We start from the raw sequence: 26,034 nt of genomic DNA on the forward strand, positions 1-26,034 counted from the left end.
TTTACCCAATTGTTCAGTGCAGGACTGACTGGTCTGTGCCAGCCTGCTGCTGAGAGACGAGTTTCTGACCCCATGTGGTGAGGGCCTTTGTTCTCTCTGAGGACAGAAACAAAAGCCTGCCCTGGGTGGAGGTGCTTCACACCTCCCCCTGCAGGAACTGTAGCACCCAGCGGTGAGCTTCAAAGGCTCAGGCTTCGTGTTACAATGCCCCAGGGCACTCCAGCTAGTGGAGATGCCCGCCCCCTGGACACAGCCCCCACTTTTGGCGGCAAGTCCATAGCAGACAGTGAAAAGCGCGACGGGTGCAACTGTACCCGTCGCACCGCGCAACACCTCCGGCTCCATTTGGAGCCGGCTCCAGTGTTGCGGCTGACATCCCCGCTGGGCCGGTGGGTGGAAACTCGGTTTCTGCCCAGCGGGGATGTTGTGATGGCCACCACGGAAGTACGGCCGCATTCGCGGCCGCGCATCGGTTAAAACTTGGCGGGCGGCAAAGTTGTAATGAGGGCCATAGTTAGGTGCATGGAGCAAACCGTCCCAACGCTGTCTCTGACCAAGGATGGGTGCACTGGTTTTTAATTTAGCTGCTATGGTTTTCATTTTAGCTTTGGCATTAAAACACCCCCTCTCCAAAGATTACCACCACCAACCCATGTGAAGCCAGCATAGCCCGGATCCTTTACCCTCCGAGGCCACACAGGAAATCCTCTTCAGATGCCAGACAGCCCAGTACAAGTGCATTTACTCCTAGAGGCACCACAGTCAGCAGGTGGGCGCTTGTACTTCTTTTAATTATGGTTTGTGGCAACCTGTCCATTAAAAGATTGCTTCTGGCATCTGATTGTCTGCAGTGGATTGATTCTGCATTCCACTGTAAAAAATAGCACAAAAAACACAAGCGTCATGATTCTGGTCGTTCACATTGTTCCCATGCTAAAGGTTTGCAGCAAACATGGCATTATTACATCAGATGGGATAATGTGCATGTCTGTCACAGGCAATGAGAAGTTCTTGAAAATATTCAACATGACAGCGACGTGACACAAAGCTTGCCAAGGCCTAGGGAGGTGAACTTTGCACAGAGAAGTGGATTCAGTAGTGAATACTGGAGGTCGCCATAGTGAAGAGATTTGTGGCTGAAGACCTAGCAGTGTATTATGTGAGGCAATAGTGTTCAGTTCACCTGGAATGAGTTTGGCACTTTTCTCAAGAAGGTGGATAATAAACACTTGACTGTCTTTCTTTCCAGTCCCTCTGGAATGGATTGGGAAAAAGGGCAGATAGGTTGTTTAAGGCGGGCATACAGCTGTTGGTGCTTTCAAGTCCATTGAGGAAAGAATCCGGGATAGGATTTGGGATTACCATTTACCTCCACATTCAACAACCGGCATGTCTCCATCCAAACTACTGAGAGGTAGAGAGCCTTGTTGCAAACCATGCCTGGGTGGCTGTGCAAGGAGGTGAAGTCTCTAGGTAGTGTTTTAGTGGAGTCAGTAAGGGAAGAAGTAAGATCAGGTTAGGACTATGTAAACTTTACTATGATGACAGGAACAAAGATCTAGATCAAGAGTTCTCAAAGAGTGGTTTGTTGTAAATTAAATTGCCGGACAAGGTTAAAAGAGTTATTCCTATTTTTACGAGACCACACCTTTTATATGGTGTCTGAGGGTTAAATTTAGGCTTCAGATGGTGGAGTAAACACAGTGTGGTGCTGGTGAAAGCTGCAGTTACTTTAGATAGTAAGCCTTCTGGTCAACATCAGACCTAATTTGGAGACTGAAGGAGATTGTTTGGACAGTTCTGATGGGAGCTGGATAGTAAGAAGTAGAATTAGTGTACCACAATATTCGTTTTTTTGGGAGGGCTAGATGGCGAAAGTGATGTTGTGGTCAATTCCGAAGGTGAGATCTCGAGCCTGAGTACAACTGAATCAGGGCAGGGTTTTGATTATTGTGGTGGTCTGGAACCTGTTGCTGGAAGTTGAAGGGTGTGTTTAAATTACTTTACATGGCAACAGAACGAGACAATGCCCCAGGTATCCTAATGACTATGGGCATGATTGACAAACTGCATATGTAATTCACAAATCACAGGTGGAGATCTCCACCTCCATCTCTCCTATATTTACTTTAGGGAGAATAAAATGTAAGTTTACTACTCAGCAGTAAATGTGGGAGGAACTATGGGAAGGGGTGGCTATAAAATGGAGAAATTACTACTAAATGGCAGAAGTTTAAGAAGTAATGAGGAGTTTGGAGGGGGGCTAAGGAGGGGATTAAGGATTTACAGACACCACCCACAAAAAGCTAAGCTCATTGTTACTCAGGGATAGACTAGCAACAGGGTGTTTTTGGCAGGGTGATGGCAGGATCCACTGCCGTGGGGACAGATTTTTTGCTCAGGACCAGCAAGCCCTTCTAAACAAACAATGTAAAACCAATGGTTTTGAAGCATACTTCAAAACCACTTTTTTTCAAATTCTTTTTTTAGAAATGCCCAAAAGCCAGTCCGGTCCTGTTGCTAGTCATACACTGCACTTATAAAGTTACTACAGCCAAAAAGGACTCAAAACAGTAGTAGATATAGTCCCGCTCAGACCTGGAGTAAGTCCAGCAGCATTACACCTGGACAGCCACTGGTACTGCAACACCCTCCTTTAGAAAATAATTAAAGCAGGAACTTAGAAAAGAAACCCTATGGAAATAATGTTACAATAAATTAATGTATTTCATCTTTTTACAAATATATATGCATTTAATATGCTGCTAAAATGTTATCTAAATAAAAAATAATTATTTTATGATAAAATATTTTAATAATCTTTTTTATTTAAAATAAAAGCCATTGTATTATATAAAAATAATAAATTAATTTAAATTAATTGTATACATCACATGTTGGAAATTTCAAACACAATATATAAATATGAACATTTTAATTTAGGTACAATTTTTAAAAATAAAATGTAGAAAAAAATCAGTTTATTGAAATATATTTAATTAACCATTTTATTGAAAATTACATTAATAGTGCTGTGGCATTTGTTTCATTTTATACTAAAAATATTAAAATAACATAAAATAAATACATACAATTATTTCACATTAATATATTTCATAATTGTTTTTTACTCTTTTGTTTTTTAAAGTGTAATGCACTTTCAAAATGTTCCCTATAGTTTACTATTGGGAAATCCCTACCTGGAAGGTGGAGAACTCCACTTATGTGTGAAAAGTTACAAGCAGAAAGTTTGTACTCATAAATGTAGCTCCAACTCCTATTTCAAGGGCTAGAGACATGTAAGTCCACATTTTAGTGTAATTTTACACTCAGAAATGTTGAATAACCAAAAGTAGTAAATTAACTACAAAGTGTAAGAGTGAATTTAAACATGTAGATTTACTTATGTGTAAAGTTACCTTTGCAAATTGACCCCTTCATGTGTTATTACATGTTTGTGTTTTGGCAAAGGGGAATTGTTGTGAGATATGTTTCCCAGTTCATAGTTATTTGTGTCACATGTAGTGATATGTTTAAATGACTCACTGTTTGCACTTACCCTGGGTTGTCTCACTGACCTGCATGAGCTGTGAGCACTCCTTATGATGACGGCCTGCAGAGAGTTCCTATGATTCGAGGGTTTGCTGGGTCCTGGAGTAGGTGCTGCCTGGACTCCTTTGATCCCTTGTACTTGAGTAGTTCTTCCAAACTAATCTCATCTTGTGAACATCCTGTCCTTTCAGTGAGTTAGATTGATGTGAGAATGAAAGTGTGGTTCAATGAGGCAGGCTTTATACATTTTTAACAGTTTTGGTTGCTCGTTTAGAATCATAATTTTTCCTAGTTTTCTTGGTAATAAAATTGAGATCACCGCCTAAAAGTTCCCATCTCAGTTGGTGAAGACTACGTAGTACCCATCTGCTCTGTTTGCTTGGTGTGATCCTCACTTTCCTTATGCAAAGACTTGATTTTGGAACCATACAACTGTCTTCATGTACTGTGTTTCAGCTAAAAAGAACCATTGAAAGGATCACCTATTTTCATACATCCGCCTTAATGTCATGTTGTTTAGGATTTCCTCCTGAGGGGTATTTGAAAAAGATGTTTATTTTTAATTAAGTGTTAAACTTGAAATTACAAATGATCTAGGAGTTCAATTCAGGGTTCACTTGGTGGATTCAACATCCTCCAGTGTGGCGGAGGTGCTACCTTGGTGGTGACAGTTGTCTCTTCTGTTGGAGAAGCCATTTTGCTGGAGAAATCATGGCAGACATTCAACCATGCCAATGAGATATTTCTGCAGACTCCATCCCCATATGTAGGCAACGAGAATGCACCCCAAGTGGTGGCAGATTTTTATCGCCCATATTTTTGATCTCCCTAAAATGCTTGAGTGCTTCTCCTATCATGTTGGAAACATTGTGTGCACTTCTGTGAAAAACCACCATCATTATCGTGATGGCCTTTCGATGTGGCAATGTCAGCAAAGATGATAGCGGGCTGGTCACACCAAATTGGGTAGTGCCACGGTTTATAGCCATTCTAATATCACTACATGCGGTACGGTGAAGCAAATCGCAAACCCGTGGATGCCCGGTGGTGAAGAGAGAGGCTATAATCCTCTCTTTTTTGGCAGGATTCACATTATTTTCTTATTCTAGTCAGGATCTAACTATCCCTCTCCATCTAGTAGCTAAACTATGCAGTAGCTGGTGGAGCAAATGGGTGTGGCATGGAGATCATGTATCCCCAACCACTGAGGTGAGGGAGGAGAGACACAAGGCAGCGGCTGGAACACCAAGAGCCTAGTTACATATTCAATAAGATCCTGGAGAGATAATACTTTGTATTTTGTTGATAGGTTTTCATATTTTTCCAGAAGCACGTGTACTTAATGGAAGGCACAGGGATTAACGCTTTGCTGAAAACTTCCATTGTCTTGGAATCTATAAGAGACTTTGACAAGTACCCACTAAAAGCCGAAAAACCTGCATCCGTCAGCTAAGTCTATGGGGAGTATTGGAATGATTGTCGTGAAGGCAATGACGCCATTATCTTACGCAGGTATATTGAGACTTCTAGTCCCCAAAGAAGAATTCACTTTGCCGTTCCAAATAACAAGCAGCAAAAAAAAGGCTGCATTCATACAGCTCATGTTTACCTATGATGCCTCTGTGGCAGGAACTGGAAGCCATAATTGAATTTCTACCCCAGAGAGAAGAAAGCTAATAAACTAAAGAACAGTAATTTCCAGGCTTCCTCTCTGGCCTCAGTACAAGCGCTGCAGAAACTGTACATGGGCATTTCATTGGCTAGGATGTGAACCGTGGGATGTGCTGAGGATCGAGATTGGTCACGAGGCTTTGGGACAGCCAGGCTGGTTCTGAAGGGGGTTGTACCATTGTATGCCAGAATAACGTTAAGAGAAATATTGTCTGGCCTAAATATTGTGTCGTAAATATCTTTCGATTATGAACTTCAAGTAAATTTGTAAATTATTTGTATTTATATCAAATGATAGTGTGACAATGATATTCTTGTCCCACACCCTGAAAATATAGGTGGTCATTATGAACATGGCGGGAAACACCGCTGACCGCTGTGGCGGCGGTAAACAGAATCCCGCCGTTGGCAGTGAATGGAAACCCGCCATATAATAAACGAAAATCCCAACCCCGCCAAAAATCAGGAAAGTAAAGATAAATCACATGGAGAGGGAATAAAAGGGATTTGGAAAATAATAGCATATGTATTAATAGATATACACCATCTAATGATTATAAATTAGGATTTTGTCTTCAATTATTCCTAAATTGTTAGTACATCTTGATTTATGATCATTTGCAAAGCACTATCACTCGCGCGAAACTCGAAGGTGAAGATTTTATTCAATGGTATCATTTTTTGATATATCCACAATAATATTAAAGTGTTTGGTTTTTAGATTTTTTTAATCTAAATTTAGGAGCGTTCAATGCCCTGCAGAATCTCTTTGTTTTACGATACCTAAGCATAATGTCCCGATCACACTGCAACCTGTAGACAGTAAACAGGGCTCTTCCAGGCTCTGCTTACCTTCTGTTCATGCAGTGGCAGCTTATGACCTTTGACACCGGTGGGTAGCAATACTTATCCTGAATTGTAGAAAGCAAGTGCAACTAGTATGCCTGCCTTCTTACAAGCTATTTTGAGGAGGGCTGAGGTATTTCCAGAGTTTTTTTTTAAATGGGTAAAATACTGCCCTGTAAAGCATAATTGTAACATAAGTGTTAAAAATGGGAAAATACTGTCCCTGTAAAAATTAATTTTAATATACATGTGCTAAAAAGCCACAGGCTCTGAAAGAGAGCTAATTAAATATGCATGTCCCTTCATAATGTGACAAGCCAATGAAACCCGAGGCTCCCCAAGTGTCCCTTTTTTCAAAATGTCTAGTGGGTGCCATCCCACAAGTCCAAAATGTCCCCAATTGTGCAAGAGTCATCATTTTGTCATTGCCTCCCCCATATGCCATGAGTGCTTGCTTAGGCCAACAATGATAACAATGTGCCTGTGTGAGACTTTTGCAAGTAGTGCCACCCATGTTCCAAGGATGACTCCTGCATCAAAGGTGGCATCTAGTATGTCAGGGCCAGGTTGTCCCCTCCCACCTGCCACAGCTGTCCTCCTCTGTGCCCATAATTACCTTGAATGTGGCAGTCGCAGCCTTTTACTACAGATGCCTCCATACAAAGAATTTGCCCTGAACAGTCCTTATACCAAGCAATAACTTTACTATTCCAAGTGTCAGTATTTTCTTACAGGTGGATGTAATGGTAATAATTGCATCTGTAATGCCAGCACAAAAATCTTGACATGGGTGCCTCTAGAAGCCAAGCATTTCCTCCTATATACCAGGGCCAGTCACAAATTTGGAAGGATAGCACCACTTTTTCACTCATTGTCAGTTACATTCACTCACTCACACTCTCACTCATTCATTCTCCCTCACTCTCTTCAATTTACTCTCACTCATTCTTACTTATATGCACTCTCTCTACCCCACTCTAACTCGCTCCAACCTTCTCACTCATACTCCTGTTCACTCACTCTGACGACCCTCACTCTTTGTCACTTGTTCTCATTCACTCGTTCTCACAGTTACACTCACTCACTGTCACTATCACTCATTCTCGTTCTAACACACACCCTAACACCTGCACATACACACATTAATTCTCTCTCACTCACTCATCATATGGAGTCATTCTTTCTCTCACTCACTCATACTAAATTACTAACACTCACTCTCGCTCACTTTCACTCACACACATCTTCATATATACAGACACACCTTCACAAATACACATTTTCTCTGTCACACAAACTTAGTCTCATCCACATGCATCACACAACATACACCTCATGTTACTTACCTCAGCTGCCAGGGAATAAGCCATTCCTGCTCCAGTTCCCCATTTTATATTACACTAATAGAGTATTATTCACTATTAGTAATAAAAACTGGTGCGAAAACAAGAAAAGTGAAGCCCCAAGGTTGAGCTGCGACTGAGTTCTTCATTGCAAAATGGGATCTGATCCAGTTAAGGACAAACGGGGCAGGATCAGATAACCAAATGCAATCCAAATCCCCGTTAACCATAAATCAAAAGTTATTTATAGGTACACAAGGCGGTCAGTCATTGTGTACATCATAGCCACCTTCTTTTGAACTTAAAGCTACTTCCCCTGTTCCATTATCACACCATCAAAATCATTTCATAATAATGCATGTAAAACAACATGTATGTTACAAACAAAACATTAGTTACAAAACTTTAAGCACATAAACTTTTGACACAAAACCGTAAGTAAAAAAAACTATAAACATGACAATATACAATTGGATCTTTTTTCACAATATTTTTCACATGTGTCCCACATACAAATTAATTATTGCATAAAAAGTATCCAACTTAGAACACCACTTATTCTAGGGACTGGAGTCCATTTTCTCTTTTTAAGTGAAATATCAGTGTCCCTGTTAGGTCGGGAGTACAATTTCTTCTAATCCCCTTCTCGGTTTTATAACTAGAAAAGCTCAGAAAAGCTAACGCCAGTGAGCTATAAAATGAACTCTATAAAGTTGACAAATGTTCGCATCTAAAGATTCACAACCAGTTGTGCACTACACAATTAACATACTTAAAGTTATTTATTATCTTCTGCAATGCAGGAACATAATGTTTGCTGCTTTATTTATGCCACACGCACAAGTGACCTTTCCAAGATGTCTTGTACTGTTCACTCACATTGGGCCAGATTTAAGAAGGTCTAGCGCCTACTTGCGGCAATTTAACGTAATTTTTTTTAGCTAATGTGGCTAAAGGGGGCAAGTTTCACCGTGCCACATTCACCAAGTGGCACAATACATGTATTCTGCTCCTTGCACTTTGCTACAATCACGTAAAAATGTTGATGTCAGTGTAGTCAAGCGCCACAATAGCATAAAAAAGTATGACGCTGTTGTCCTAGCTACCGCCTTGGTGCGCCACACGTTAATTACAGCACAACCCTGGTGTCGTTAGGTGCCGGTAGGGGGTGCTGAAAAAGTGGAGCAGATTTAAGAGCGCCTACCGCCATCTAACTACACATTAGTGGCATTTTTTTCATGCTAATGTGCTGTTAAATGGCCAAAAACGCAGCACCATATTTGCAAAGTGGCACAATGCATGCATTGCCCAACTTTGTAACCCATTGTGCCACATTATGCCTGCACGAGGCATAATGTAGGCAAGGGGGGGCGTTCCCTCATTGGAGAGGGGCACGCAAAAATGGCACAAAGAAACCTAAGAGATTTCTTTGTGCCATTTTATCCGGCATTTTTAACACCTGCTCAGAGCAGGCATTAAAAGGGGGCACACCATTATTTATAATGTGCCCCGTGGTGCTGTTCAGGGTTTGTGTCAACATTTTGGACCTAACACTGAACAGTACATCAACAGCATCAGAAATCTGACAATATTGCCCCCTACCTACCCTGCGCCGTGGTGCACCGTATTTTAAATGCGGCACACACATGGTGGCATTAGGGGGCGCTAAGGGGCACGAGGAAAGTGGTGCTGCACTGGCTGCAGGGCCACTTTTCTTAAATATGCCCCATAGTGACTTCCATCATTTCCCAAGGCTGTCTGGTTACCACGAGCTCAGCACAAGTTATTGAGACCTTTGATGTTCTGCAAGCTCATATTAAGTGTCATAAAATGGAATCTGAAACAAAATGGATTCTACAGTAACACTAAGATTAATGCTTTAAAGAACTCTAGCCTAACTATCTAACAAACCCTACCTTGTAACATGACTCTAACACTTGATACAAGTCTAAATTTAAGCTTGATCCTAACGGAAGCCCTTATCTAACCCGTCTGAATCCCAACCGTAAACTTTAACATAACTCTACCATTAGAGCTTTAACCCCTTCGCTGCCAGGCCTTTTCCTCCTGTGCCGAGCCTTTTTTTGGCTGTTTGGGGCAGTTTGCGCTTAGGCCCTCATAACTTTTTGTCCACATAAGCTATTCACGCCAAATTGACGTCCTTTTTTACCAACATCTTAGGGATTCTAGGGGTACCCAGAGTTTGTGGGTTCCCCTGGAGGAGACCAAGAAATTAGCCAAAATACAGCAAAAATTTCATTTTTTTCAAAAAAATTGGAAAAAGGGGCTGCAGAAGAAGGCTTCTGGTTTTTTCCCTGAAAATGGCATCAACAAAGGGTTTGTGGTGCTAAAATCACCATCTTCCCAGCTTTCAGAAACAGGCAGACTTGAATCATAAAACCACATTTTTTAACACAATTTTGGCATTTTACTGGGACATACCCCATTTTTACTATTTTTTGTGCTTTCAGCCTCCTTCCAGTTAGTGACAGAAATGGGTGTGAAACCAATGCTGGATCCCGGAAAGCTAAACATTTGTGAAAAATAAAAAAAATTCTAAATTCAGCAGGAGGTCATTTGTGTAGATCCTCCGAGGTTTTCCTACAGAAAATAACAGCTGAAATAAACAAATATTGAAATTGAGGTGAAAAAACATCCATCTTTCTCCATGTTTTACTATGTAACTTTTTCCTGCGATGTCAGATTTTTGAAAGCAATATACTGTTACATCTGTTGGACTCTTCTGGTTGCAGGGATATATAGGGCTTGTAGGTTCATCAAGAACCCTAGGTACCCAGAGCCAATAAATGAGCTGCACCTTGCCATGGGTTTTCATTCAATACCAGGTGTACAGCAATTCATTTGCTGAAATATAAAGAGTGAAAAATAGGTATCAAGAAAACCTTTGTATTTCACAAATGAGCACAAGATAAGGTGTTGAGAAACAGTGGTTATTTGCACATCTCTGAATTTCGGGGTGCACATACTAGCATGTGAATTACACGGCATTTCTCAAATAGACATCTTTTTTACACACTGTTTTACATTTGGAAGGAAAAAATGTAGAGAAAGACAAGGGGCAATAACACTTGTTTTGTTATTCTGTGTTCCCCAAAGTCTCCCGATAAAAATGGTACCTCACTTGCGTGGGTAGGCCTAATGCTCACGACAGGAAATGCAACATGGACACATCACAGTTTTACAGTGAAATCTGACGTTTTCCCAAAGAAAACAGAACTATTTTTTCCAAAGTGCCTAACTGTATATTTTGCCCTTTAGCTCAGCCTGCACCTAGGGAAACCTACCAAACCTGCACATTTTTTTGAAAACTAGACACCTAGGGGAATCCAAGATGGGGTGACTTGTGGGGCTCTCACCAGGTTCTGTTACCCAGAATCCTTTGCAAACCTCAAAATCTGGCCAAAAAAGCACTTTTTCCTCACATTTCGGTGACAGAAAGTTCTGGAATCTGAGTGGAGCCACAAATTCCACCCAGTGTTCCCCAAGTCTCCCGATAAAAATGGTACCTCACTTGTGTGGGTAGGCCTAGCGTCCGCAACAGAAAAATGCCCTAAAACACTATCTGGACACATCAAAATTATTAAATACAAAACTAGCTGTTTTTGCGTGGGGGGGACCTGCGTTTTTGGCCCTGGGCTCAGCAGCCATCTAGGGAATCCTACCAAACCCAGACATTTCTTAAAACTAGACACCCGAGGGAGTCTAGGTAGGTGAGAGTTGCATGGATTCCCAAATGTTTTCTTACCCAGAATCCTCAGCAAACCTCAAATTTAGCTACAAAATCACATTTTCCCACATTTCTGTATGGGATCTGCTGGCCCCCTCCTCCCGAGCAGAAAAGAAATGATTTAGCATTTCTCTTCCGCATCGTGCTGGAAGCATGCTTCCAGTGCGATGGGAGGTGACCTCTGATGCTGACGTCATCAGATGTCACTGAGGGGGCTGGGGGGGTCAGGGGTAGAAGGGGAAGCTATTCTCCTTCCAACCCTGCCATGGGGGGTGTTGCAGAAGCCCACGGAGAGAGCGCTAGCGCATCCTCCGAGGTCTGGTGCTGGGACGTAATGGTTACGTCCTCATCACAGAAGCACTGTGCCGCGGGACGTAACCATTACATCCCCGGCACAGAAACAGTTAAACAACACTTACCCAAATCCTAAATGAAAGGATGTTATCCATGGTGGCAGTAATTTGGCATCATCCACAGGATATGGTCATAAGACCCCACAGGTGCAGCCAAGGAACAACACATAGGAATGGACATTGAGCAGCAAGCCATGATGTGCTCCAAGGAATTAATCCACAAGTCATAGGGTGCAGCCCGTAGGAATGGTTATTTTACAACTAACCATAGAATATACTGAGCTTCATCTAATGAGGGACAAAAGAGTGCAAACCATTATGTGAGCAGACATAGTATGCTACCGAGGAGTCCACCAGAGATGTTGGAAATCACAAAGTTTTTTATGCAAATTTTGCTACAAATATGCAGATTTTAGCAAAATGTATAGCTATATCTCACACGAAAATTGACCGTGAGTGCATGCTTCACATTCGAAATAAGCATGAGATAGTGACAGGAGATTGGTTTGAGAAGAGAATTTTACTACAGGGCATTTTCTATACAAACCAGCGTGCAAATATGCCTGAAATTTGTCAATCAAGATATTTGATGACATGTCACAAATTTAACAAAGTTTGCAGGCACAGAAAGATTTTATCCATGATTAGATTCGACAAAGGTATGGCAGAGTGCATAGGAATGGGCATTAAGTAACCAGTCATAATCCTTGCTCTGAGAAGTTCACCTTGAAGCAACAGAAAATAACCTGGCGGAATGGGAGTTACTCCGCCAGCCATAGTATATGCTGAGGTCAGCCAACCTGGGTTGACAAAGGGCAACCATCATCTAATCAGCCATGTCATAGTTCTAAGGAGCCTACATTTATGTGACAGGGAATAACCCATAGGTATCTACAATGAGTGATGGTAGTTGCTCTTAGGACTCCACCCAGTTGTGGCAAGAAGGAACCTGTAGGAATGGACATTATACAATCAAGCTCAGCCTATGTGCTTTGAAGTTGATCCAAAAGTGGCAAAAGGAAAGCCATTATCAGTCCAGATAAGGTAAATGGTATGAGGATATGACCACAGAACATCAGAAGAGAAGGCCCAGGGTTCAAAAGACACCACAACTACACCCTATAGACTACCCAACAGCTTTGATAACAGAAGCCATCAATTTGGGCGACCTTTAAATACCAAACAAGAGGGAGTCAATTAGTGAATCTGTGGAAGCAATCCTTGTAGGTTACAGAATAAAAGAAAGAATGGGCTGGACCATGGCTCAAGGAAGGGCGATGGCATGGATAACTAGGGCAGGTCCTCCCACCAAAGGTCCTACCTACAAACAGCCATAAAACGAGAAGAAGCCGCAGGAGGACACCGGTGCGCTCTCTGCCTTTTACCCGGATGCAAGGCCTGGACAGCCTGGGAGAACATTTAAATGGTAGGTGAGAGGAGGGCATGTGGCATGGAAGAAGGACTCAGAGGCCTGGGATAGCTTGTTGCCAGGGGAACGTCCTGCTGTGCAGATGGAGGAGGAAAGTAGGGTCTGCTTCACAGAGGGAAAAAGACTCAAAACAGAGAAAGAACAAACCGTGAGCCACAGCAGATATCATCTAAACTCCAGAATCTACAGCCCCAGGAGCTGCAGTTCACAGTACAATTCTTGCTGAATATCAAAAACACATAATGCAAATTAGGGCATCAGCATAATGAGCATCATTGGCAGGAGATGGAGCCATTTGAGCAGCAGTTATGGCTTTGCTATTTTCTGCACATTTTCACTTAGATCGCTTGTTTTACCAGCTCTTTGCATAGGGAAATGATTACAGCGAAAATGCACGGATTATACATTCCCGGCACATGTATATTCTCTTTTTAGTGGAATCTGAGTTACAGCCACGGGAGAAATGTGTAGGAAACAGTCACAATAAACACCTGATTAATGCAAGTCTAGTTTAAGTGACGCCTGAGTGAGGCTTGACAGCTTACAGCTAATGATAATGTTTTGCAATAACATATGTTAATGTGGATTTGTGTTGCACAGTTTTTTATGAATTAAAAATTTAGCTACAAAGTAATTGACGGGAATGAAAGCGAAATACATAAAAAGTGAAGTTGACTGTACTTAGGCTCGGCAAGTGATAAAATATACTGGCACATCACTGTGACTCCACCAGAGCTCTAGACTCAACTTCAGCCCACTGAAGCATCCATCAGTCGTTCAAGAGGACGAAACATGTAGACTGGTCACTTGGCCTACAAGGACCTGGACTCTTGAACTACAACGGGTTCAGAAAGCCTTTGGAATCCAAACTATTCAGACATGCCCTATAATGAATTCAGATCAGGACAGGGGTAATGATTCTCTCATTTCAAATGGTTGTATGATGGAACCACGCATGCATTTACCACACATGCCTTTACAACATGGTCACTAAGATGCATGCGTCATTACCACGCATGCCTTTACCACACATGCCTCTACCATGACAAATTTGTTGTAAAGGTATGGTTGAAAAAGGCATATTTGTGGTAAAATGTAAAGTGGTAAGTATAACCCATATATATATACATATATATATATGTTTTCATATATATTAATGGTGGTTGCCACTAGGTAGTTCTATAGAAAAAGTGTTGTTTTACTTGCCTATAGCTTTGGCACAGACTGAGAAACCTTCACAAACTTTTCAAAAAAATTTGACGCTCACATCAGCAGCTGTCTGGAATGTTTCGAGGTGATTTGTCAAGTGGGGGCAGAGAAAAGTGGGGGTCAAAAAAGGTTCACTTCAAGTGTTAATTCCCATAGGGATTTTGAACAGGTCACTAGCCGGACCTACTGAAGAGAATTACACCAAATTTGCAGAAAGGTAGCTCTTGGTCCCAAAAGTGCCCTTTTTGTTATTTGGTGTAAATCCATTTAGTAGTTTTTGAAATATTAAAGAAAATCTGCAAACTCTCCCAATCTCGTGCTGAGATCAGATTAGCTCCCAACACTTCAGCAAGGTGGTGTTTGGCAGCCATGTTGGGACTCGCCATCAGCCGAGTCCCAGAAAAAAAGATAAAAAAAGGAACAGGGTCCAGGGTGGGTACACCCTGACCCCTTAGCTCATGTGTTGGGCTCCTAGATGGACCTCCCCAAAGCAAAAAAACTTTTTTAAAAATTTTCACCGAGTCGCAGCGGATACTCGAATCTGGGTGAAAATTTGAAAAAAAACAAGCGCTTGTTTAAAGGGAGCCCTCGGGTGGGCCAGGTCCCGGGGGCATTGGAATTTTGAATGTGGGGGGCTCAGGAGACCCCTATTTCCCCAGGGCTTATGTCTAATTGAACAACACTCGCCCTCGCCATGCACTGCTAATTACCCCACACATTACAGCACTCATTACATCTTTGATAACATCATTGACAATATCAATGTAATATTTGTAATAAACTTTTTCATGAAAAGCTGTGCATGGCGAGGATGCGATTTATAGTTACCTTAGGGGATTTGTTATAGTTACCTGAGATAACTCTAACAGGTAAATTGCTTTTGTACATTTAAAATGTGAGCCAAACTATAACATCCCCGTAACCTTTGAGTGAATTTAGAGATCTATGTTTTCTATATATATATTATATATATCATATATATATATATATATATATATATAAACAATGAAGAAGCTTCCAAGGAAGAACGCACACTCGGGAAATCCCAGAACTCAAATAGAGTAATTTATTTCATAATTTAATAATGTGTATATATATATATATATATACCCTAAACCCCAAAAAACCCTTACCACTCCAAAACCCACAACAACCCTAAAACCCCTTCCCACCTAAAAACTGATACCCACCATTAAACCTAAAATGCCCTTACCACCCAAAGACCCATGTACACCCTAAAACCCTTTACCACCCCAAAACCCTTAGCCACCCTAAGACCTAAAAAGGGCCTTACCACTCCAAAACCCACACCCACCCTATAACCTAAAAATGCCCTTACCACCCCAAAACACATACCCACCCTAAAACATAAAATGCCCTTACCACCCAAAAACTAGTACCCGCCCTAAACCATGAAAACCATATATATATATATATATTTATATATAAAACACTTAAAACTGAAAAACGTACCTGAAAAACCTTTACCACGCATCCACCTTCACCATTCATGTGTTCACAAAATAAAAAAAATAATACCTACCTTTAAAACCTTTACCACTCAAATGCCTTTACCATTCATGCCTTTAGAATGAAATTCTTTGTAAAGGCATGCGTGGTAAAGGTTTATTCATGGGAAAGGCGTGCACGGTAAAGACATATATATGGTAATGTTTTCGTTGTGGCGGTCATGCGTGGTAATGACTGCGTTGTAGTGGCTGTTTCCCATTTCAAACACAGCTGCTGGTTGGACACTTATCTCCCCTTCCTATCGGCTTTGTCTGTTTCTCCCTCTGTAAGAGCTCTGAAGTAACCAAAAGGGGACACACATCAAATTGTAACAATCATTAATAAATAAATAAGGGACAAAGGAAATAAAGCCGCATGGTTTAGAGAAAGCCTGTCCTTTGCATTTGTCAGAGACTCTGATGTGCCTACAACTCTTCTAGTAATTAGAAGATTATCATGCTGTTATGTTGTGTTGTGTTCAATTACAAGTATTTATATAGTGCTGTATTGCCATTAATATGACTTTGATGCACTGTCTGGAATCTTGTGTACAAAGACATCCATATGACTGAACTGCTCTCCCCCAGCCAAAAATGTCTGATGCTCCTGCGCTGAACCTCTGAATGTTGTTTTTTCACTATTAAAGCTTAAGATGAATTATCTGTAGTTCTGAGTGACCCAGAGGCATTTCAAGTTCTCATGAGTAATAGTATCTCGTGTCCACTCACTTCCTCCTTTCCTGGAGGATCAGTTCTAACCACTTTAGGGCCCGTGATAGTGACTTTACAATTATCTCCTAGATTTCCTTCAAACTTTGTAAGGCGTGTAGGTAGATAAAAGCGGAGCACAAAGCTTAGTGGGGCAATAGAAATTCTTCAGCAAATACAGTTGTTCGAGCATATTCTCTTGCAGACAACAAGGCTGTGAAGCGTTCACATATTGGCCACCTTGTCAAACTGCAAAGCTTTTTGAACTTTGACGGTAAAACTTAAGTTTTGCTCACCCATATTTTCTATTGGGTTTTTCATAATACACAAGGTGATGTGTGTGCAGCCCTGGTCTGTGCCTTACCAGCCCCCCCTCTATTAAGTCACCCATTTAGCACGGCAAGTTATTTCATAAATGTGGTGGCCCACCTGACAGGGTGGCTCATAGATCATGAAGAAACTCCTGCCAATCAGCCTGGCCGCAGTTTCAATTTGAGGCACAACAAACATAGGCAACCAATGATGATCGGGTACACGGTTGGGGGGGTCACAGGCTGGAAAACGAACACAAGGGACGCAGGCTGACTTGGAAAGCAGAGCAAGACTGGATCTGTCCACAGTAGAACTGCTCCTTCATGAAATCAGATGTGCTGCGTCCTGATCACCCACAAATGCACGTTCAGGAAACAAGGAGTTTCCAATGTGAGGCATCTGCAGCAGAACAGGGACCATGATGGACATTCTGCTGGGAGTCAGCGCAAAAGCAGGGGAATAGATATTGGCATATGGCACCTCAGGAAACCCTAAAAATCCCTTGTAAAGCTACTGTAATAGCTGTGGTTCTTTAACCATTGGCAGCATGCATAAGCTCATCTGTTATGCAATAAAACATTATTAAAGTGAATAGTGTTGAAGTCAAATTAAGCTAGCCTGTGTTTCTGGAGTAGCAGTAAGGTGAACTTAGGCCTAAGGCCCTTGAAAATGTGGTGATGTACCCTGGCATTATGGCATCTCATACAGTATATGCGGCCTCTTTAAGCGATGTATTCTGAAGTGATAGGAACTCCTGAACTTCTAGAGATGCTGGTACCTAAGCCATGCTTCTGTTCTGCAGCACGATTTGAGCTCTGAGAGGCAGGGGAGGATGCTGGCAAGTAACCTGACCGCAGGCACGTCTGCACAAGACAAGACAAGGAACTGTGACTTTAATAGCGTGCTGTGGTGTAGGGTTGGTATTAAATGTACTTTAAAATGTGTACTTAACAAAGGCAATCAATACACCTCTAAGTCATAACTTGGAGGTATAATGTCACATTATAGATAGAAACTCTCTTTTCTATGGAAAAATACGCCAATTTTGATCAAGAAACTCCCTTCTTTCGGAAACGATTTCAGGTCTGCAAAACTGAAGGGTCTGGTGATCCAACCAGAAAGTCCCACCCCTTCTTATCACACTTACATGGGTGAGACGTCTCAGTTTGTGTCCTCAGACCCTAAGTCTGTAGCAGTGGATTCCACACAGTTGTGAATGCATAAGTGCCCCAGTCTGAGTCAGGGACCAGGAATAGACCCTGCAGTGTGGTGAAGCATCTTAGGGCCTGTGCAGAGTCACCATTTTAGATTGCACATTTTAGCTTGCTGTCTTTTTTCTGATGGTGACTTTTTACATGGTTTTACACTTGTGTGATAATGTGCTGAAAAGACACTGTGCATGCAAGTAATTGCTTGTAAGCTTTGGTGCCATGAGGTCTGTACACCCGGTCCAAGGCTAAGCACACAGAATGTGATGCCCTTGTATCATGATTGCCCACTGGAGAAAGCTCCGTAGCTAGAGTCAAATCATCGCATTAACTCTGCACCTATAACACAGGGCGATATGAACAGTGCTTTCCTTATATAAACTGCCTCTGTGCTACATTTGGCAGAGGAGCACTTCTGCTGGGATTATCCTGGAATGCGGTGCACTGTGGCCGAGATGCAGCCCTGCTGACTCTGACCTCCATAATGCAAAGGACGATAGCTTGCACTACATTAAACCGGCTTCCTGGTACATCATCCCCAGGGATGGGCTGTTAGGCTATCCAAACTGACCTGGCAGAGGGTACTCCCAGTATGATCTTGATAGTGTAGGTAGTAACAGATAGGAGTGCACCAACATACTAACATTATCAGGGTTGAATTGTTTATATTTTTTTACTATTTTTATAATTCTGGTTACCATGTTGTCTTTCATTGCTCTATTAATCGCAGCTCATGCTTTCTATACAAGAATACAAATGTTTTAATAAAGGATTGACAAGACATTTCGTTATCTTTCCTGCGTCTTACCTTGAGCATCCATCGTGATAATGAAAGGGTAGATCTGTTTACATGATTTTCTTGGGTATCTCAGTAAATTATGCTCGAGGTTGCTTATACCATCTGGTACCCTGGTAAGTTTAGGGGTTCAGATGGGGCACTGTGAGCTAGCAAGGAATTGTGCAACATTTCCTGATGGCATAGTCATACTGAGTCCCTATATCCTAAAGTTTATGTTGACCTGATACACAGTCCTACTTAATTCATAAGAACAGTGTAACAACAGACTGTTAAAGAATTAAACTCTCATCGGACCTCCTCTGTCCAAAGAGGGTCTGTGGACTCTGAGCTAAGTCAGTGGACTTTTGAAAGCAGTCGATGCGTAAGGGACATGGAAACTCATTTGCAGGAATCATATAGTGAATGTATGAGAAATATGTTTATTATGAGTTAAAACAGAGCCCAGAATCTTTGGACATGGTCTCCCTCATGAAGATTTTACAAACAATTTAGCAGCCAAAGCATGTACACTTCTTATGGAAAGAAGATACATTGTAGAAGCCCCAACATGGCAGCCAGAGAATCTGAAGAAAAATTTGCACAGGTCACGGAGCAGCACCTCAACATAGCTTGCTTCTAGAGAATAGGAAGAGCATGAGACAGTGACATTGCCCAACTCAACAAGAACTGGGAGGGAGACAGTAGTGTTTCTGTATCACATACATGTTCTCCTCAGAAAAGAAAACTTATTGTTTGCTCAGTCCTTAGGGCTCAAAACCTTGTCGGTGTCTGCTTCTGTCGGCTCACTTACAATTTTCAATGGACTTAGCATTTCCCATGAGAAAATTTAATGAGACTCTTTAAGGAAATGAAATACCACTATAGAGAAAGACTATTTGCAAGGCTCGCAGGACTGAAGACGTCTCACAGCAAATTTGGGTTAGTTAGTGGACTAACAAAGACATTAACAGGAACACAATCCTATTAGAGGCTCTACAATAGAGGAGTAACATAGTTAATTTCCTTCCAAATTGAAGAAGGGCAAAGTTTCTCTAGTTAACAAGTATGGTACATATAGACTATTCAAAAGTATAGTGATGTTAATGAATATTGCTGACACGGTATTTGTCATGTTAATGTGATTTCTTCATTAGCTCAGCAATACAGCACCGAAGAACAAACTGAGAGAACCACAGACACTTTCTTCTTTTCGCCCTTTTCCCTCTTCACAAACTTTCGCATGTGCATGATGGTAAGGGGCATTGGGAGTTCTCACAAGCTTCTCCTGAGGACGTGATTGGCAGTCGAGGACCTGAACTTCTCGGATTTGTGGACTCAGAGGAATCTGCAAACCCTGTAACACGAATCACATTTTTTATTTTTCACTATGGTGGAGGGTGCATTTGGGGTCCCCCTACTCAGGCCTGGAGATGAGGGTGTGATCACCCTCCATCCTTATGTGGTCATTTTTTTAGGATCCGGGGACCATTCCCCAGGTCCCTAAAATGGTGGCTCCAACAAAAAATTGTTCTGATGTGACTAACAAATCAGAGCATTTGGGTCCATGAACTTGGCTTTGGGTTTGGAAAACCACAATGTAGGACAGATGAAAACTCCCTTGCCAACAGGGATTGCTTTATTATTTTAAATTTATATCCACGAACTGCCTTTGAACCCAGGTTCCATTGTAGCCTTTGCTGTCCGCTACAGAAGAAATGGCTGAGTGAATGACACCAATGGTGACATGAAAGTAGAACAATGGTTTTTAAATTGGAGTCAGTTCCCCTATGGGTGTTCCCAAAAACAACTCATGGGGTCCCCAGCTGTTTAGAAAATTAACTAATATTAGCAGATTAATAAAGTATGTATACTTACAAAAAAAGCAAAACAGAAATCTGAAAATTTTAAAACAGTAAGAAAAGGTGAAGAAATTTGGAATTGGAAGTTAAAAATTAAACTGATATCCTTGATATCCTTAACTTGATTTGCAGGAGCAACACAAGTACTGCAAACAGTCTAGTATGAACGATATGTGCCCATAAAATGAGGGTGTGTATTTTGAGCAAAAAATATAATGTGATATGCTAGAGCCTAGCATTTCACTCGTCTTTTATAAATAAAACCACATTTTGAAGAGCTCAAACCTTCTTATTGAAAATTCCTATTTGTGGATTAAATAAAATATTTAATAATATCTGTATAATAATGTGTAATTCTTTCTATATTCTATTTTTGTGTATTGTTTTGAGAGTCAAATCATAGAAGTCACCTACATTGATCTCCCCTGCTTCCAGTACTTGTTCATTGTGGATCGACAGAAGTAAAACAGGTGATTAGAACTTTAGTCAAGGAAGTGCATGTAAGTGTTTTTTGTAATTCTGTTCAGTAGTTTTGTGGTTAGCTTTTAAAAACGTTTTGGGGTGGGCATGAAAGGGTTAAACTGTTAGAGATATCTGGAATCAAAAATAAATTTACTTGATTCAATTGTGGAGCCTTGTTTTTCTGTCGCCATTTTTGGGTTCAAATTCTCAAACCAAGGTCCGCAAACCAGAGAAATCTCAGTGGGTGGTTCCAAATTGGAGACAAATGTTGTGGCTGACATTAAAGGACTCATAGGCTCAGAACCTGTGTGGTAAAAAAAATATAAAGGGTCATAAAAGTACTATGGTGCAACCCTTGAGCACCGGGCTGAGGTGTGGGAGGGGGGCTAACAGGGTAGTCCAAATCGATAACCCATGCTCTAAATTTAAAAAAGATATATCTTGGTTTTGCTTCCTGGTTCATGGATTCCTGCTGTTTTTGCAAAACTCAGCACACTTGCTCGATGTCTGCAAATCCTGATCAAGAATCCACAAACCCATGGCATCAGGTCCTGGCCCCTTCTTGGATCTATCATGAGCTTCACAGATCCAGAACCAGGTTCACAAACCCTGCAGAAAGTCCAACATGGGTTCAAGAGTCTGCAAAGATTCACAAACCATGATGCAGTGTCCGTTTTCCTTTAAAAATATGAAAAAGGGTGTAGGGCCTGGCTAAAATCTAGACCTTGCTGCAACCCCCAAAAGCAGATGGCCATACATGTTATGCAGGGGGACTTGGCTTCGTATGGCGGGTTTAACCTAAGTGGCATATCATTTAAAAAAAATGTTTGAAAAAACAAGTTAAAGTCAATTTATGGCTAGCTTTGGGTATAACACCTTACCAACGTCAACAAAACATTTGGAAATTTACTTGTAAAACTTAAGTTATGGTTATGAAACAAAAGTGAACAACCACTGAAATTCACACGTAATATGAATTAATATCCCTACTGTTCAGCAGAGACTAGCACACAACCAGGCTGCAACACAAAGAGGGTTATTACAACTTTGGAGGAGGTGTTAATCCGTCCCAAAAGTGACGGTAAAGTGACGGATATACCACTAGCCGTATTACGAGTTCCATAGGATATAATGGACTCGTAATACGGCTGGTGGTATATCTGTCACTTTACCGTCACTTTTGGGACGGATTAACACCTCCTCCAAAGTTGTAATAACCCCCAAAGTCACTTAGCACAGCTGCCAGGAGACCCATGATAACGTTTTCCTGTGCAGAAAAATATCCATATACCTGGGCTGTCACAAGGGTGAGATGAGGAATGTGTCTGATACTTTCAACCCTTGACACATGGCTTTATTAATTTTAGGCATCATACACATTACATGTCTAGGTTCAGAAGGCTTAGGGGGTCATTCTGACCTCGGCGGTAAAAGGCGCTTACCGCCGGTCAGAAGACCGCCATAACACCGCCGCGGTCGCGGTAAACCGCCACGGTCATTCTGACCCGCAACTGGCAAACCGCCAAAAACCCGACATCAACAAATGTCCGCCACACCAAAGGTCAGCGGGAAACTGGCGATGACCGAACCTCCACCGTCACGCCAACAGAAATACGCCCATACCATTCCGACCCACAAATCCCCGCAGCGGTCTTTCAACCGCGGTATTCCATTGGCGGTACACACCGCCGCGGTCAAAATACACACACCTTTACAAAACACATCCACATTGGATAATTCAAAATACACACACCTGAGACACATACACACACCACTCCCACACACCCAATTAAATATAAAACACACACCCACATCACCCACAAACCCCTACGACCACAATTGCGACTGAAGGACAGAGAGAGACAGCACAGAATAGAGTACACCATCACACAGAGGCAAATCATAACATCACCTACACAATATCCACGCACAAAACACCACACACCACCGCACTCACCACACTCTACAACACATACACCACCCCTCACCTCATCCATACCACCCCATGGCACCCCAAAGACACCCCAGGTTCTCTGACGCAGAACTCAGGGTCATGGTGGAGGAAATAGTTTGTGTAGAGCCCCAGCTCTTCGGGACACAGGTGCAGCACACCACCATTGCCAGGAAGATGGAGCTATGGCAAAGAATAGTGGACAGGGCCAACGCTGTGGGACAGCATCCACGAAATCGGGACGACATCAGGAAGCGGTGGAACGACCTACGGGGGAAGGTGCGTTCCATGGTATCAAGGCACAACATCGCGTGCAGAAGACTGGCGGCGGACCCCCACCTACTCCCCCAGAATTCACAGCATGGGAGGAGGAAGTCTTGCACATCCTGCATCCTGAGGGCCTCGCAGGAGTAGGCGGAGGAATGGACTCTGGTAAGTCAAATCTTCACTACTTCATTCCCCCCACCCCACCTGCATGCCAAATCATACCCCCACCCCCATCACACCAACTCCTTGCTAATGGCTCACCATCACAACCCAATCATCCCAAAACCTAGCCCTGCATGCGTCCCCAAAGCATGGACACCCATCACCAAAGCATGCCCACTGCACACACCCATCACCCCCACAAGCCACCGTCACAAAAGCCCCCACAAGGGAATGCCAGCACTGGGGGACACGGCCACCCACCCATTACACGAAATGGCACACACAGAAGCAATAACCATACTCTTATACCCCTGCAGGACCCGAACGCCACCACACCGCCACAGAGGGTCCAGAGATGTCCATCCGACCCCCAGAAGAGGCCCCCAGTGATGACAGCAGCTCTGTCTCCCTGGACCCAGATGACCAGCCCGGCCCATCGGGGACCTCGGGACAGTCGGTTCCCCACAGACAGCCACAGGCTACAGCAGACCTAACCCCCTCTGGGAACACCAGCACAGCTCCCACCCAGCGGGCCCATGCCTCTGTCTCCAGGACACGTCAATCAGCGGTGTGTCCACCACTACAGGGCACCCAGGTTGACCCACCACCCCAACAACAACAGGGACCTGGGGGCAGTGGTAGTGGGCACACGGTCCAGGGGACAGAGGCCCAGGGAAACAGGGGAACTGGGAGGGCTGCTGTGCGACAGGGGGGGGACAGGCCCAGGGAACCGACTCTCCAAGAGGCCCTCTCCTCCATCATGGGAGCATACCACCGCTCCCAGGAGACGATGGCTACGGTACTGGCCAGGTTCCAGGAGATCCAGGTACTGCAGGAGGAACAGTACATGGGGTTCAGATAGGAACTGCAAAACATTAGTTCCGCAATGGGGACCATCTTCGTGGCCCTTAACCAGATAGTCACCACATTGCGGGACCATGTGGCACCACAAAGGGCCCCTGTCACTAGCATGGACCAGGAACAGCCTACCACCTCCGCTGGCGCTAGTGGACAGGAGGCCCCCACACAACGACAGGCCACCCGAACCTCACCTCCTGCAGAAGAAGAACCACCCCGCAAGCGGTACCTGAGATCTCAGAAGAAGACAGAGTAGGATGCCAAGACCCCTGCCAGCAAAGGATACCCCCTGATGTCATCCCACTGTCCCACATTGTCACCCTGTCCAAACTTAAACTGCCCCTGCTCCATCCTTCCACAGGCATATGGACAATGCACCTGTGAGACTGAAAACTGGACTCTGCCATGGACATTACTCCACCATCACCCATCACCATTTTATAATCATGTTCCTAAATTTAGCACTTTAATAAATTCACTTATTGCACTTAAAAAATCTGGAGTCTGCCTGTATTTTGAAAAAATGTATTAGACATAACGGTGCCAAAATGTTCAGTTACATTGTGATGACAACATACCACTGTCACACAGCTGTAGTCCATGGGCAAACAAAGCAGAGGTTACGCAGTGGGGCCCACAGCTCTGAAAACGGAAGGGAAAGTCACAACTCAGTTCACATGAACTGGGGGGAAACACAGACAGTAGAGAGGCAGGAGACTTTAAGTAAATGTAAAATGGCGGGGTTGATTCGTACCTGTGTGCTACTGAAAATACTGTTGCATCACTGTGTCCCTGTTGTCTGTGTCGTCCCCGTCGTCTTCCTCCTCTTCACTCTCCACAGGCTCCACAGCTGCTACAACACCACCATCTGGACCATCCTCCTGCAGGAAAGGCACCTGGCGTTGCAAAGCCAGGTTGTGAAGCATACAGCAGGCCACGATGATATGGCACACCTTCTTTGGTGAGTACATTAGGGATCCACCTGTCATATGCAGGCAACTAAACCTGGCCTTCAGGAGGCCGAAGGTTCTTTCTATAATCCTCCTAGTTCACCCATGGGCCTCATTGTAACGTTCCTCTGCCCTTGTCCTGGGATTCCTCACTGGGGTAAGTAGCCATGACAGGTTGGGGTAACCAGAGTCACCTATTAGCCACACATGGTGTCTCTGTAGCTGTTCCATCACGTAAGGGATGCTGCTATTTCGCATGATGTACGCGTCATGCACTGACCCAGGGAACTTGGCATTTACATGGGAGATGTACTGGTCAGCCAAACAGACCACCTGGACATTCATCGAATGATAACTTTTTTGGTCCTGTACACCTGCTCACTTCCACTGGGGGGAACCAAAGCCACATGAGTCCCATCAATGGTACCAATGATGTTGGGGATATGTCCAAGGGCATAGAAATCACCCTTCACTGTAGCCAAATCGCCCACCTCAGGGAAAACAATGTAGCTCCGCATGTATTTCATCAGGGCAGACAACACTCTGGACAAAACCTTAGAAAACAGGCTGAGACATCCCTGATGATATGGCCACTGTTGTTTGGAATGATCCACTTGCTAAAAAATACAGTACTGACAGAACCTGCACCAGAGGGGGAATCCCTGTGGGTTGGCGAATGGGGGACATCAGGTCTGGCTCCAGCTGGGCACACAGTTCCTGTATAGTGGCTTGGTCAAGTCTGTATGTCAGTATGACATGTCTTTCTTCCATTGTCAACAGGTCCACCAGCGGTCTGTACATGGGAGGATTCCTCCATCTCCTCGCAAGTCCCAGCGGACGGTGCCTAGGAAGAACAACAT

Source organism: Pleurodeles waltl, chromosome 10, assembly GCF_031143425.1.
Source record: "Pleurodeles waltl isolate 20211129_DDA chromosome 10, aPleWal1.hap1.20221129, whole genome shotgun sequence".
NCBI lineage: Eukaryota > Metazoa > Chordata > Amphibia > Caudata > Salamandridae > Pleurodeles > Pleurodeles waltl.